Source organism: Agelaius tricolor, unplaced genomic scaffold, assembly GCF_023055355.1.
Source record: "Agelaius tricolor isolate 1412-34295 unplaced genomic scaffold, bAgeTri1.0.p SCAF_18, whole genome shotgun sequence".
NCBI lineage: Eukaryota > Metazoa > Chordata > Aves > Passeriformes > Icteridae > Agelaius > Agelaius tricolor.
Window position 1 is genome coordinate 16,849,227 of NW_027269278.1, and position 13,447 is coordinate 16,862,673.

Here is a 13,447-nt window from a genome sequence, read left to right on the forward strand (position 1 = left end):
TGGGCACACCCGGGCACACCTGGGCTCACCTGGGCTCACCTGGGCTCACCTGGGCACACCTGGGCTCACCTGGGCACACCTGGTTCAGCTGCTGCTGCTGCCCAACACCCCCAGGTCCTTTTCCCCCAGGAGCTTCCCCAGCCTGGAGCTGCAGGGAGTTGCTGTGACCCAGGGGCCTTGCTGAACCTCACAGCCTTCCCTCAGTCCACCAAGCCAATTATTCAGCTTCTTGGCAGGACTCTGGGCTGGGCTACAACCTGCCTGAACTCCCCCCTTCCCAGTGCCCTCTGCAGGCTGGGCACAGCTGCCCAGGAGCTGCAGATGTGCAGCAGGGTGGCTGCATTGCTGCTGCATCCCTGCCAGGGTGGGATGAGCTGGAAGGAGCTCCCCAGACATGAAACAAATGGAGGCAGCATGAGGCCAGAGCAGCAGAGCAGGAAGGGAGCTGGACAGGCCAGCTGGAGTGTGTGAAGGCAAATGGACTGGCTGGGAGGGAAGGGAGGCCTGGAAGTGGCTGCCTTTGTCTAGACAGTGACTGTAATGATTTCCTTATTATTTATTTTATTTTTATAACTGCTCTCTCTGGACAGTCCATTGCAGCCGTGTCCTGGGACAGGACTGGGTTCCTCAGACACAGCAGCCCCGTGGGCAGGGTGCTGTTTGTTGAGGGGATAAAAATAATGATGCAGCTTTGCTGGGCTGTGGGATGTTTTTCCCTCTGCCTGGCTGAGCTGACACTGGGCTGTGCTGGCCTGGCAGCTGTCAGTCAGAGTGCTTGGATGTGCCAATGAGCCAGGCTCACCAGGGGCTTTGGGAGTGCTTGTGAGGGCTGTGCTGGCAAAAGCCGCCCTGTGAGGCTGCCCAAGCCCCAACCTCCTCCTGTCCACGGCGGGCTGGAAGGAGCTGGGCCAGCCCCTCCACTCTCAGCAGCCTGAAATCCCCTGTGAGAGCTCCTGCTTGGCCCCTCTCCTGCAGTTCAGTGAGCCTGAGGCTCTCACTCCTGTCTGCATAATCATTTCTTGTTCTTCTGCTGCCTTTTACACTTGCAGAGAGCACAATGCAGTGCTTCTCACGAGGGGGAAAAAAAAATAAAATCCCATTTTGGAGCCGTGCTGTTTCTTGACCGCCCCAGTCAGCAAAACCTCTCCAGGACTGTCCAGAGCCTTGCTGCACTCTTGTCTGGGATGGATCTCAGCTCCACAAGAGAGCATTCCTCATAATTGAATCACTTTAATGCTTAATTAGAAAAATTCTATGTTTCCTTGGGGAAGAGTGAAGCACACTGTAAGTGAGGGCAGGGAAGGCTCCTTCAGCCCAGCACAGCATCCCTGGGGGAATGCAGGGCTCTCCAAAAGTGCAGCTTCTTGCTTGCCTGCTTTTGCCCTTTCTTCTCCCAGGACAGGAAGCTTGGGGTGGGGGGAGCTGGTGCTGAATTTGGGTTTCTGTGAGGTTCTGGCTGGAGAAAATGCTGATTTCTTCTTCTGCACAGCCCTGGCAGCCTGGAGAAACCAAGGAAAGGAGGTAGTGGTGAGGTGAGGGTCGGGCTGGGCTCCCAGGGAATGGGACAGGAGGAGAGGGAACGGCCTCAGGCTGGGCCAGGGCAGCTCAGGGTGGGCACAGCAGGAATTTCCCCATGGAAAGGGGGCTCAGGGCAGGCTCAGGGTGGACACCAGCAGGAATTTCTCCATGGAAAGGGGGCTCAGGCCCTGGAACTGCCCAAGGAGGTTTGAAGAGTCCATCCCTGGAGGTGGCACTCAGGGCTCTGGGCTGGGGACAGGGTGGGGATGGGGCACAGGCTGCACTTGATGATCTGTGAGAGCTTTTTCCACTTCAGTGATGCTGGGATCCTGTGATTTTTATGATTTATGATTCTATATGCACGACTGTAATTTGTGGGCATTTCCTGCTGACTGCCAGTGAGCTCCTCCACAAACCTCCTTCACCCTGGCTGCTTCCAGCCCAGCTCACACCCATCCCACCTCTTTGAAAGTCCTTGTTCCAGGAGCAGCTGCCCACGGGGACACTCTCTAGAGCTCATTCTTGCAGCTTTCCTGTTGCTAGCAGGGGGACAGGGCACAGGGGGCACAGCTCCTTCCACTGAGCATTGATGGAGTGGCAAACATTGGATTCAGTGGGGAAAATAAAGGTGGAAATCTTGTTTCCTGCCCCAGCTGCTGCTGTGGCCATTTCCAGGCCTTTCCCTGCCCTTCCAAGCAGGATTCCATAGTGAATTTCATTTGGAGTGAGCAGAAATGAATCTGATTGAGATGAGGATGGACAAGGATTTCTTTCCATGGATGTGATCAGAATCTGGCTCACTTGATGGGTGTTTAAAACCTGGTTTAGTCTGTGGGGGCTAAACCCCACAAAAAGGGGCTTGAGGTTCAATGGTAACAGGAATTGTGGGGCACCAATGGCTTTTCTTTGCATGAAAGGAACTGCATGCAAGGGAAATTGTTAATTATCACAGCACACATTTTTATGGTTAACGATTTAGGTTGTTCTGAGAGGCAATAGGAACTGTCTGTGGGTGTGTGGGTGGAGAACAGATCCTTAGGAAATGCTATAATTTGTATTCCTGCTTCTGCTTGGCCGGGTCTGTCAGGGATCCGCTCTGCTCTGTGGCTTGTGCTGTGCTGGGGCTTGGAAAACAAGAAATTCCAGGGCTTCCTCACCTGTTCACAGCCTTGGGTGATGCCTTGGGAAGGCTGAGCTAGAGCAGAGGGAGATGCTGCATTGCCCAGATGCAGGGCTGGGTGGAAATGTGGATCTGGGGTGGGATTGTGGGAGGGGAAAAGGCAGAAATGCCTCTGTGATGCCCTGGGAAGGCTGAGCCAGAGCAGAGGCTGGACAGAGCTAAAGAATAAAGCAGGGATTTATTCAAAGCATCTCCTCCATGGATGCACCTTGGGCAGCACAAGAGCCCAGCCAGGGCTGCACCCAAGATGAACCAAAATGGCCCCAAAATGCACGGCCGGGCACGGGCTCTGTCCCTGGGATCAGTTCTGCTCCATTTGCACCTTGCAGTTCATTGTCCCATTCCAGCTTTAGCCCCTGCAGTCCCACCCTTGTTTTTCTCTCTCCAGCCCACGGGGTTTGTGCTCTGGGGCTGAGATTTGGATCATTTGTCCTTGGTGCCCAGCTGGAGCAGGAATTGTTTTGTCTCCCTGCTCTGTGCACAGAGCTCACCATGCCCTGATGTGAACCCAGACCCACACACTAAAGCAGCACAGAATCTGAAAATAGGAAATCCAAACCCTGAGGCGTGATGGGGACTGGGACTGTGGAAGAGTTTTGCCCATTGATGGGGCTGGGGCTGTGTCTGTGTGGCCCCTGTGGGTGATGTGCAGTGTCAGAGATCTCAGCTGTGCCCCCTCTCCAGGCAGCTCTGCAGGGCTCTGGGCAGTTTTTCCACCTGGTTTCAGGGTTTGGGAAGATGCTCTGCACCTTTTCTTCCATTCTGCACCCTCCTGTGCCTCAGAGCTGCCCTCAGCTCCTCCTGCCACACATCCCTGCAGTCCCCTGAGCTCAGCCCTCCTGGGACAGCCGTCCTTGACCCCTTTTGCTGCTAAATAACAGCAAAACGAGACACATGAGGCTCCTCCCTGCTCTCCCTGGTGTTCCTAGAACCCACCAAGGCTGAGAGAGCTCCAGGAGCACCATGGAAATGTCCTCTGTGGGCTGCGTGTCCCCACCGCCACTGGGCACTGCAGCCTTTGGAGGGACATCCACAAAAGAGGAACAAAAAGGAGATTTTCTGCCCAATGCCTTCACATTTGTGGGTGGGAACAGCTGGGCTGGTGTACAAGCACTAGAGCAGCTGCCAGGGTGGGTTCCTGCAGCCCCAGGAGAGGAGAGGAAAAAGCCTTGGAGAGGGTGAAACCTCCACCCCAGCTCCATGTTGGGTTGCTACCGTGGAAATGTGACTCACGCTAAAAATAATCCCGGTGTTGCTATAGAAACTTGCAGGGTTGCTACGTGTGAACCTGGAGAGGATTGTAGGATTGTACCCTCCTCTGAACATTGTTTTTCCCTTCCCCTCAGCCCTGCTCACCCCAGGCAGGGCCAGCACGGCCTTGCTGGGTTGCCACAGGTTTTTGGGGTTTTTTTTGCTGTGCCAGAGGATGGGATGGGATGTGGCTGATGAGGCAGAACCCAAAGATCTAACATGTTTTGTGGTTTTTAATGTGGCTGTTGGACTTGAGGCTTCCTTCTTCTGAAGTGATTGAAAATAGGATCTGTGCTTATGTGACCATGGTCACAAGGGGTTTCAGGATGAAGAAGAGATGAGAATGTTGACTCCATGATCAGAAGGCTTGATTTATTATTTTATGATATATGTTACATTAAGACTATACTAAAAAGAAATAGAAAGGAAAAGGTTTCTTCAGAAGCTAGCTAAGATAAGGATAGAAATAATGAATAACAAAGATCTGTGTCTCAGACAGAGAGCAAGAGCCAGCTCTGCCATGAGTGGTCAGGAAATTTAAACACTTACAGGAGACCAATCACGGGTCTACCTGTTGCATTCCACAGCAGCAGATAACCATTGGTTACTTTTGGTTGCTGAAACTGCAGCTTCTCACAAGGAAAAATCCTAAGAAAAGATTTTTCATGAAAGATGTCTGCGACATGCTTAGGTCAAGCAGGTTTGGATAAAGGAGGAATCAGCCCAGATGTATGAATTGGCCTTACACTGAATTTCTCAACAAAAAAAGCCCAACAAACAATATTGGCTTTTCTTGAAGTTGTTTCCATTTTCATAACCATATTTTACCTACTCCTATCTGTCCACTTCTATTCCTTCCAGTTCCTCCTGACATGGATTTTTGAGTCCATGTGTGCATCCCAGCTCCTGTCCTTTCCTTAGGTCTGGAGAGGAGCAGGTCCTCCTCCTGCTCCTCCACCTCCTCAGCCCTCTGCCAGGTTTCTCCTGCTCTCCACCTGTAGCAGAGGAAAAGGATGTGTGGTGAGGTTCCCTCAGCTCTGGGGATGAAAGGTGCTTTTGTGTTCATTAACTTTATGGCAGTGCCCTCACCTGCCATGCCCACCCTCCTGTCCCTCCCAGCTTTGCCAGCTCCTGTGCAGGGAGCTGAGCTTTTCCATGCTTTTTAGGAAAAAAAAAAAAAAAAAGCCAAATCAGGGGATCAGTTCATGTTTTTCCAGGCTGGAATGACAAATGCTGGAAGTTTGCTCTCAGTTTGGAAAAGGGGCTGAGATGAGCCTTCAGAACAGCCCCTGAAGGACAGGATGGCTCCTGCACAAATTATCCTCCAAGGCAGAGGGAAATTTCCCCTCAGTGCTGCCATGGCTTTATCCCAGCTTCATCGAGGTTGGGATTTTGGGGAAGAGCAATGACCTCCTGTCTCTGCTCCAGATTTACAGCTTGTCCCAAACATGAGGTGGAGCTGAGTCCTTAGAGTCAAATTCACTGTCAAATTCACTGTCATGACAATGTCTCACTGCAGGGAATGGGAATGGTGTAGAGGAAAGCAGAAAAAGAAGAATTTTTGTTTCCCAGAAGAAAAAAAAAACAACCTTCTTTTAAAATCCTTTTCAAGTTGGTTGCTTTGAAAGCCTCTTTGTTGCCCCGGGAATTTTAGAAGATTTTAGGATTTTTTTTTACCTCACACCTGAGGGTTTGCATTCCTCTAGCACTGATGCCAGCCCAATCCTGGAGGTGATTCACAGCAGCAGAGGGTCTGGAGACCTTTCAGTCCTACCCCTGCTCAAAAGCAGTTGTTCCCTGGTGGCATCCACAGCCCATTTCTCCATAAACCAGGCTTTTGGGACTGGTTCACACTGGAAAAAGCATTTCAGCCCTTGCCTTTCTGATGCTGGAGAGGCAAAAAGGACCTGCTCTCTGCCAGGCTAGCAAGGGCTGCTTTTTCTGCATTATTTTCCATCTCTTCCACCAGTACCCAGACTTGAGAGGCTGCCAGAGAAGGGTTAAGAATAGAAAGACAGATGAGGCAAGCTTCTGGGAACTTCCCCTTCCACCGAGGCACAGGAACATGTGTTATTCCCTGCCCCTTTGGCAAACAGCATGACTCTCCCCACCTACACACATTTGCCAGCTGGTCTCTCTCTCTCTCTCTCTCTCTGTCTCTGTCTGTCTTGCAGCATCTCGAGCTGGTGGAACCTGCCCTGCAGGATCCACCAAATCCTTCTCCTGGCTGGCTGCCACCTCCTTCCCCACCTCTCTGTAGGGCAGAGGGTCCCCCCTCCTCAGGGGAGGATCCCCCATGGCACAGGGACAGGTTGTGTCCTGTCCCATCCCTGTGCCAGGTCGCCCAAGCCCCCCCTTTTGTTTAAAACTTGGCAGCCCAGCCCAGCCTGCAATCAGAGGAGTTTTGGACCATCAAATAGTTGGGTTAAATATCAAGCTGTGATTTGGCTTGTCCAAACATTGTTGGGGCTGGATGGGCTCTTGTTTGGGATGTGGCTGATGAGGCAGAACCCAAAGATCTAACATGTTTTGTGGTTTTTAATGTGGCTGTTGGACTTGAGCTTCCTTCTTCTGAAGTGATTGAAAATAGGATCTGTGCTTAGGTCAGGCAGGTTTGGATAAAGGAGGAATCAGCCCAGATGTATGAATTGGCCTTAAACTGAATGTCTTGAGAAATCTCAACAAAAAAAGCCCAACAAACAACATTGGCTTTTCTTGAAGTTGTTTCCATTTTCATAACCATGTGCAATTTGTGATGTCAAGCTCCTGACAGGCACTGTCCTTGGGGAACTCCAGTCTGGCTCAAAGTAGGAGTTAAATCCCAAGGAATTTGTTCCCAAGATTTATGGCCAGTGGTATGGATGCCAAGGATTTCATTGCAGGAGGATCCAACACTTCTGTGCCTTGCTTTTTGAGGATGCACAGTAATTAATTTTATGAGGATGCCAACAGAAGTTAATTAGGGACTGAAGAGGCAAGGATGTCTCTGATCTCCTTTCCTTGGCTGAAGTTGTGATACTGAGGCCCAGCTTGGTCTTTTAACCTGGACATTTTCATCTGGGTGGAATATTGGGAACTGGAGCTGTAACTTGAGCTCTCCCTGTTCCTCCTGTGGATTTCTGGAGGAAATCCAAAAGGTACAGAGCTGGAGTTCCTTCAAAGGACTCTGGAGCAGAGTGTCCTAAAAGTGGGATGGAAAACTCCATGAGAACCAGCTCTCCTGTGCTATCCCAATGTTTGGCATTGCCATCCCATGTAAATATAAATAAGCCCTTCCAGAAATCTTGATTTGAGCTCAATTCCAAAAGTGGCCCCGGGCCAACGTTTCTTTGGGACAAATCCTCCTAAAACCCTCCCAGCTTTAGGACTCACCAGCTCCCAGAGCATCAATCTTGGACTCTGCAGTGCAGGTGATGAGTTTGGCAAGGGGACATTGCTGCTGTGACACCCAGCAGAGAGTTCCCAAGGGAGGAAGGAATTTTGATCACCAGGAGACCTTGGTGCCCTCTCCCTCCTTCACGTGGGTAATTTATGTGCTCTCCCTGCCTCCATTTCCATTGGTAGTTTGGATGTACTCACACTCTGCTTCTATCGTGCCTCATCAGCCTCCTTTAATTAGGTGCTAAGATCATCAGGGGAAGAACATTTAGCACATAAGGCAGCTCCAGTACATTTAATGAATAATAACAAATGCGCTTTCTTAATTAATTTTTTTTCCCTTCTCTTACAAAATAACGTGTTGGTGGCTTAATCAGCAACCTGCCCCGTGCTCTGCCCCAGAGATAGGGGTCCTGAGGGGGCTTAGAGCCTGCAGTTTGTGTGGCAGGGTTGGGAGGGATTCTCTGGCAGGATGGGAATGCTCCTGTGGGGTAACTCCACTTCTCTGTGGGCATGAAGAGAATCAGAATGAGTTGGGTTGGGTTGGGTTGGGTTGGGTTGGGAGGAACCTTAAATAAATCTCATTCCAACTCATTGCCACAGCCAGGTTCACCTTCCACTAGACCAGGCTGCTCAGAGCCCTGTTCAGTCTGGCTTTGGACACTTCCAGGGATGGGAACAACCTTGGGCATTCTGTGCCAGGAGCTCACCTCCCTCACAGTAATGAATTTCTTCCTAATACCCAATCTGTACCTACCCCCTGTCAGTGTGAAGCCATTCCCCCTTGTCCTATCACTCCAGTTGCTCTGTAAAAAGTCTCTGTCTTTCTTGTAGGTTCCCTTCAGCTCCCATCCCTTGTAGATCACTGTTGGGTCCCCCCATAGCTTCTCTTCTCCAGGCTGAACATTGGAAATTCCTTTAGCTTTTCCTCACAGAAGAAGTGTTCCCTCCCTGTAACCATCTTGGTGGAATCCAACAGCTCCATGTCCCTCGTGTGCTGGGGAAAAGGGGATTTCTTCTCACATGGAAACTCAATAGTTTTCCACTGGGCTTGTGCATGTCACAATTTTGTCTCAAATCACAACAGTTTGTGCTCTAAGGAGCTGGGATTTGCAATGGCCCAGCATTGAAATGGAGTCTGTGACTGGCTGTGTTTTGATCTATTAATTTTTCGGCCTTTGGCAGCTGCCCCAAGGTGCAGCCTGCTGCTTGTGCCACCCCAGTCTTGATCTAGGGACACCCCAAACCCACCTGTAAGCAGCTTGATGTGACAGTCACAAGTCCAGGCTGTGATATCCCAGCTGGGTTTCTTCTGTCTCCTGGCATTGGGCTGTTCATTTTGCTTGGGCTGCCCCATTTCCTCTTGTCTCAGTTATTATCCAGAAAAAAAAAAAATAAAAAAAGGAGCTCAGGAATGCTCAGCTTCTCCTGCAGAACTCTCTGAGATCCGTGGAAGAAAGCTGTCATATCTTAGGAAGTAGTCACATTAAAGTGGTAATTCTTGGTGTTTAAACAGGATCTGATGACAGATGGGATTAAATGCAAAGCAGCTTGTTATGAGGTTTTAATAACTGTGACAGACCTGGGGAAAGTGGTGTGGGGGGTGTGAGTGATCCAGGGAAGGCAGAAGCACATGATGCAGGATGACAGCTGATGGCATTGCCCAGGAGGGAGGAAGGGATTGTGCTGCAAGAAATTTGTGTGAGTGTTTTGGGGAGAAGGGAAGAGGAAGGGAAAAAAAAAAAAATCACCCAAACAGAGGAAAACTCCCCGTTCCCACTGTTCTGCCATGTAGCAGAGCTGCTCGTGACAGCACAGCACTGAGTGCCAGGTGATGTGGCCACTAAATATAGGGGGAAAATATGTCAGTGTTAGTGTCAGCTTGGGAATGAAGGGAAAAACAGACTCTGCTTCCTGCCAGGGCTGGGGACTGCAGAATGTGCAGGCTGTAAAGCAAAGGGGACCTTCTCTCCTCGCTGTGTCCTCATCGTGCCCACTCTGTCCTGCAGGGTCCCCCTGAGGGTGAGGACAGGATGTCCCTGGGGGCTGGAGCTCCTGGCTTTGTGCTCTCCGTGGAGCAGTGCTGGGGCTGTGCCCTTGCAAAGGCTCTGCTGAGCACCAGAGAGGGATGTGGAGGGGGCACCTGCCTGGCTCTGCTGAGGAAGAGTCTCCTGGGGGTGGAGGTGTTGCTCTGCTGGCTTGGAGGGATCCCCCGAGCTCTGTGGTGTCTGATCAGAGGCAGAGAGAAACCACAGCACCCTTCACAGGATCCCAGAATAATTCAGGCTGGAAAAGCCCTCCCAGAGCACTGAGTCTCCTCTGTGCCCCATCCCCTCCTTGTCCCCAGCCCAGAGCTCTGAGTGCCACCTCCAGGGATGGGGATCCAACCCTCCCTGGGCAGTTCCAGGGCCTGAGCCCCCTTTCCATGGGGAAATTCCTGCTGGTGTCCACCCTGAGCCTGCCCTGAGCCCCCTTTCCATGGGGAAATTCCTGCTGATGTCCACCCTGAGCCTGCCCTGAGCCCCCTTTCCATGGGGAAATTCCTGCTGTGCCCACCCTGAGCCTCCTTTCCATGGGGAAATTCCTGCTGGTGTCCACCCTGAGCCTCCTTTCCATGGGGAAATTCCTGCTGGTGTCCACCCTGAGCCTGCCCTGGCCCAGCCTGAGGTAATTTCCTCTTTTCCTGTCAAACTAAATCTCGTGGTGAGGATCTCAGTGTCATCAGTAACCCTTGGTTGGACACAGTGCCATTAATAACCATGGAAAAACTCAATAGTTTTCCACTGGGCTTGTGCACATCACAATTTTGTTTCAAATCACAACAGTTTGTGCTCTAAGGAGCTGGGATTTGCAATGGCCCAGCATTGAAATGGAGTCTGTGACTGGCTGTATTTCATCTATTAATTTTCTTTTGCAGCTGCCTCAAGGTGCAGCCTTGCTGCTTGTGCCACCTCAGTCTTGATCTAGGGACACCCCAAACCCACCTGAGGCCCTTTGCAGGCTCCTCCTGTGACACAGAGCAGAAACCATCTGCCAGTGCTCTCAATTCTGAGCTTCACCCAAGCAGCAGCTCCCATTTTGATGCCTCCATCCTCCCTGTGGATGATCCAAGATGGGCCCCACGGTGCCCAGGAGCTGCTCCCCTGTGCCAAGAGCAGAGGTGGCTCCTCAGCTGGGCCCCACTTGCATCCTGCTGCTTCAGGAAAGGGGCTGGAGCTGAAATGGAGATCTGGAGCTGCCCAATTTTAGCAATGCTGGAGTCCTGAGAGCTGGGGAGCTTCAATGACTGCGCACAGCAGGAAGTGAGTTGGCTCCAAGCCTTAGAGGCTGTGGGGATCTGTCCTTACAGATAGGCTCCCTCTCTGGATATATCTCTGGGTGTGTATATATATATATATATATATATATATATATATATTTTATATGCACATATCCTTACTTCTCTTTTTAGGTCATTGGAGATACTTCCTAGTCTATGGCAATTCCTAAAAAGAAGTTTTGCAGCCTTCAGCCTGCTGTTAAGGAGCAGATGATGTTCTGATGATCATTCCCTTTCCCAGGCAGCTTCCTTTCATCTTCTGGGTTTCTTTCATGGGGAATTTTCCCCCCCTCTCATGCTATATTCTGCTGAAGGCAGCTACATGGAACTGGAGGCTCAGTTGATCTTTTTGCTCGTTTCCACCCACAGAAGTCTGTCTTTTTTAACATCCTAAATACCTTGGTAACAAGATCATGGGTCTTGATTTGAAATCAGTCTTTAAAAGATCTTTTTTTCTCCCCTTTCCTCTCCCAGATCTGAGCACCATCACAGGGGGAAAGACATTCACCCTCCCACAAAAGACTGAGAGGGTTTCAGGCCCCAGGTTCCCTTTGGTCCCTTTCCTAACAGGGAATTTAATCAAGGTTTCTTCTTCCCCTGAGGAAAACTCTGGTAATTCAAAGCATTGGAGTGGAGGAGAAGATTTGGCTTTTTCTGCCACTCAAAGCACAGGGACACCAGTGTGAACCCTGGCATTGCCTTCATGGGATGTTGAAATCACAGAATTATGGAATGGTTTGGGTTGGAGGGGACCTTAAAGATCCTCCATGGCCAGCCCTGCCCAGGGGGGCTTGCACAGATCCATGGCTGGGCAGGTTCATCCCACTCTGGGCTCTGCTGGGGCCACCTGAGAGCACCTGTGTGTCCCAAATTCCACCTTCCAGCCCCAAACCTCCCCCAGAGGCAGAGCTTTGTCCCTGGTGTGTCCCAAATTCCACCTTCCAGCCCCAAACCTCCCCCAGAGGCAGAGCTTTGCCCCTGGTGTGTCCCAAATTCCACCTTCCAACCCAAAACCTCCCCCAGAGGCAGAGCTTTGTCCCTGGTGTGTCCCAAATTCCACTTTTCAGCCCCAAACCTCCCCCAGAGGCAGAGCTTTGCCCCTGGTGTGTCCCAAATTCCACCTTCCAGCCCCAAACCTCCCCCAGAGGCAGAGCTTTGCCCCTGCAGTCAGACTGGGGCCAGTACAACCTCAGTCCTTTGCTTTGTGCCACTTGTCACCATCCTCCAGTCTCCACAGCAACGCTTTCTGAAGGCCTGGCAGGGGATTAGGGATAAATATGTGAGAAAAGGGTTTTCTCCTGCTGGATGAAGGTCTCTCTTATTAGAAAGCAAGTAAAAATAAAACAGAGAATGCTCTGCAAGCTGCTCTCTGGATGGAGGTCTGGATTTTTAGACTCTAAGCAGAGGGTCTGAAGTTGTGTCAGCTTTGCCTGGCTGGGGGTGGGATGAGGTGAGCTTTAAGGTCCCTTCCAACCTAAATTGTTCTGATTCTATGAATGTACAGGTGTTTGTAGGGCTGAAAGCTGAACATCACCTCTCCAGGTCCTTGATGGATGTTGTGAGCTGGCTGATGCAATTGCAGAGTCTGAAGCAAATCTTGCCAAGTGCTTTGGTACTTTTTACTTTTGCCAAGTACAGATGTGTGAAGTGAGGCAGGAATTCTTGTGAATAACTCTGGTGTTAAAGTGACACTGGGAGTGGAAGGTGGGGTCAGCAGCTCGTGGGGCTCACAGCCACCCAGGCATCCCGTGCAGGGGGTGAGTCAGGGAGATCAGAGCATCACACAAGGATTTGCTTCAGTGGAGACACTGGGAACAGCCTGAGGTCACCCAGAACAGCCCTGGGTGCCTTGTAAACCCCTCTGGCTCATGAGCACAGTCAGATGTGACTCAGGCCCCAAGGTGATTCCTATCTCTGCCTGCTGCCCCCAGGTCACCCTGTGCTCTTGGAAATTGTCAGCAAATTCTGCCTTTATGAGCACAAAGTCCTTCTGGATGAGGGTGTGGGGAGAACATTTCTGGCTTTTCCAGATTCTTCCTTCTCTGTCACAGCAGCTGGGAGCTCTCTCAGCCTCAGTGTTTAATCACTGTGCTGTCAGACCAAGGAAGGTCTGCTCTGCTGCCCAGGGATCCAAACGGGATCCCAGACCCAGCCAGTTCTGTAAATCTAGGGGAGCTTCCCTCCCCTTCTCGCCCTGCAGACAGCATCTGGGATTGACACAGTGTTCTTGAATCCCACATGCATGGAGTGACCTCTAACAGCATCCAGGGAAAGATGGAAATTCACTGACTTCAGTCCCACTCTTCATTTTTCATCCTGTTACCAAAACCAAAGGTAATTCCAGGGAGAGAGCAGCCCTGGGGCTAATCCTGGGGTATGGGAGCAGGATGTGGGCTCCAGCTGGTTTTAGGCTCTGTCCTCAGGAACTGTGAGGCTTTGGCAGTGCAGACTTTGGCCTTTCTGCCTGTGTTCAATTGACATCCTCATGTCCCAAAGACTTTATGTAACAGGGAGGATTTGAGCATTTTTATCACTCATGGCCACGAGGCAAACAAACTCTAGTGAAGAAGGAAAGCCATAGTAATTGATGGTTATTTTCAATATTCCTTGGAATATTTGCCAGGCTTTTTGCCTGTCCATCCATATTTGCAGCTAGCAGGCCTTGGAGCCATGGTCTGGGAAGGGCCTGGAATCAATGGGACAGTTCATTTTGCTGAATGTAAAGATGATTTCTCTTTTGGGGAAGAATATTCCCACAGGACAGCTCACGTTGGGACAAAACCCTACACAGTTCAGGGTTC

General features: G+C 50.9%; 1 long non-coding RNA gene across 1 annotated transcript; it reads right to left on the minus strand.

Moving 5' to 3' along the window:
• Positions 1-6,469: 6,469 nt before the first annotated feature.
• LOC139597845 (uncharacterized) lies at positions 6,470-9,607 on the minus strand. Its single transcript, XR_011681705.1, has 2 exons — positions 8,579-9,607; positions 6,470-7,130 (listed from the first exon to the last, which is right to left on the minus strand). It is a non-coding gene; the product is annotated as an uncharacterized lncRNA (long non-coding RNA).
• Between the last annotated feature and the right edge of the window lie 3,840 nt (positions 9,608-13,447).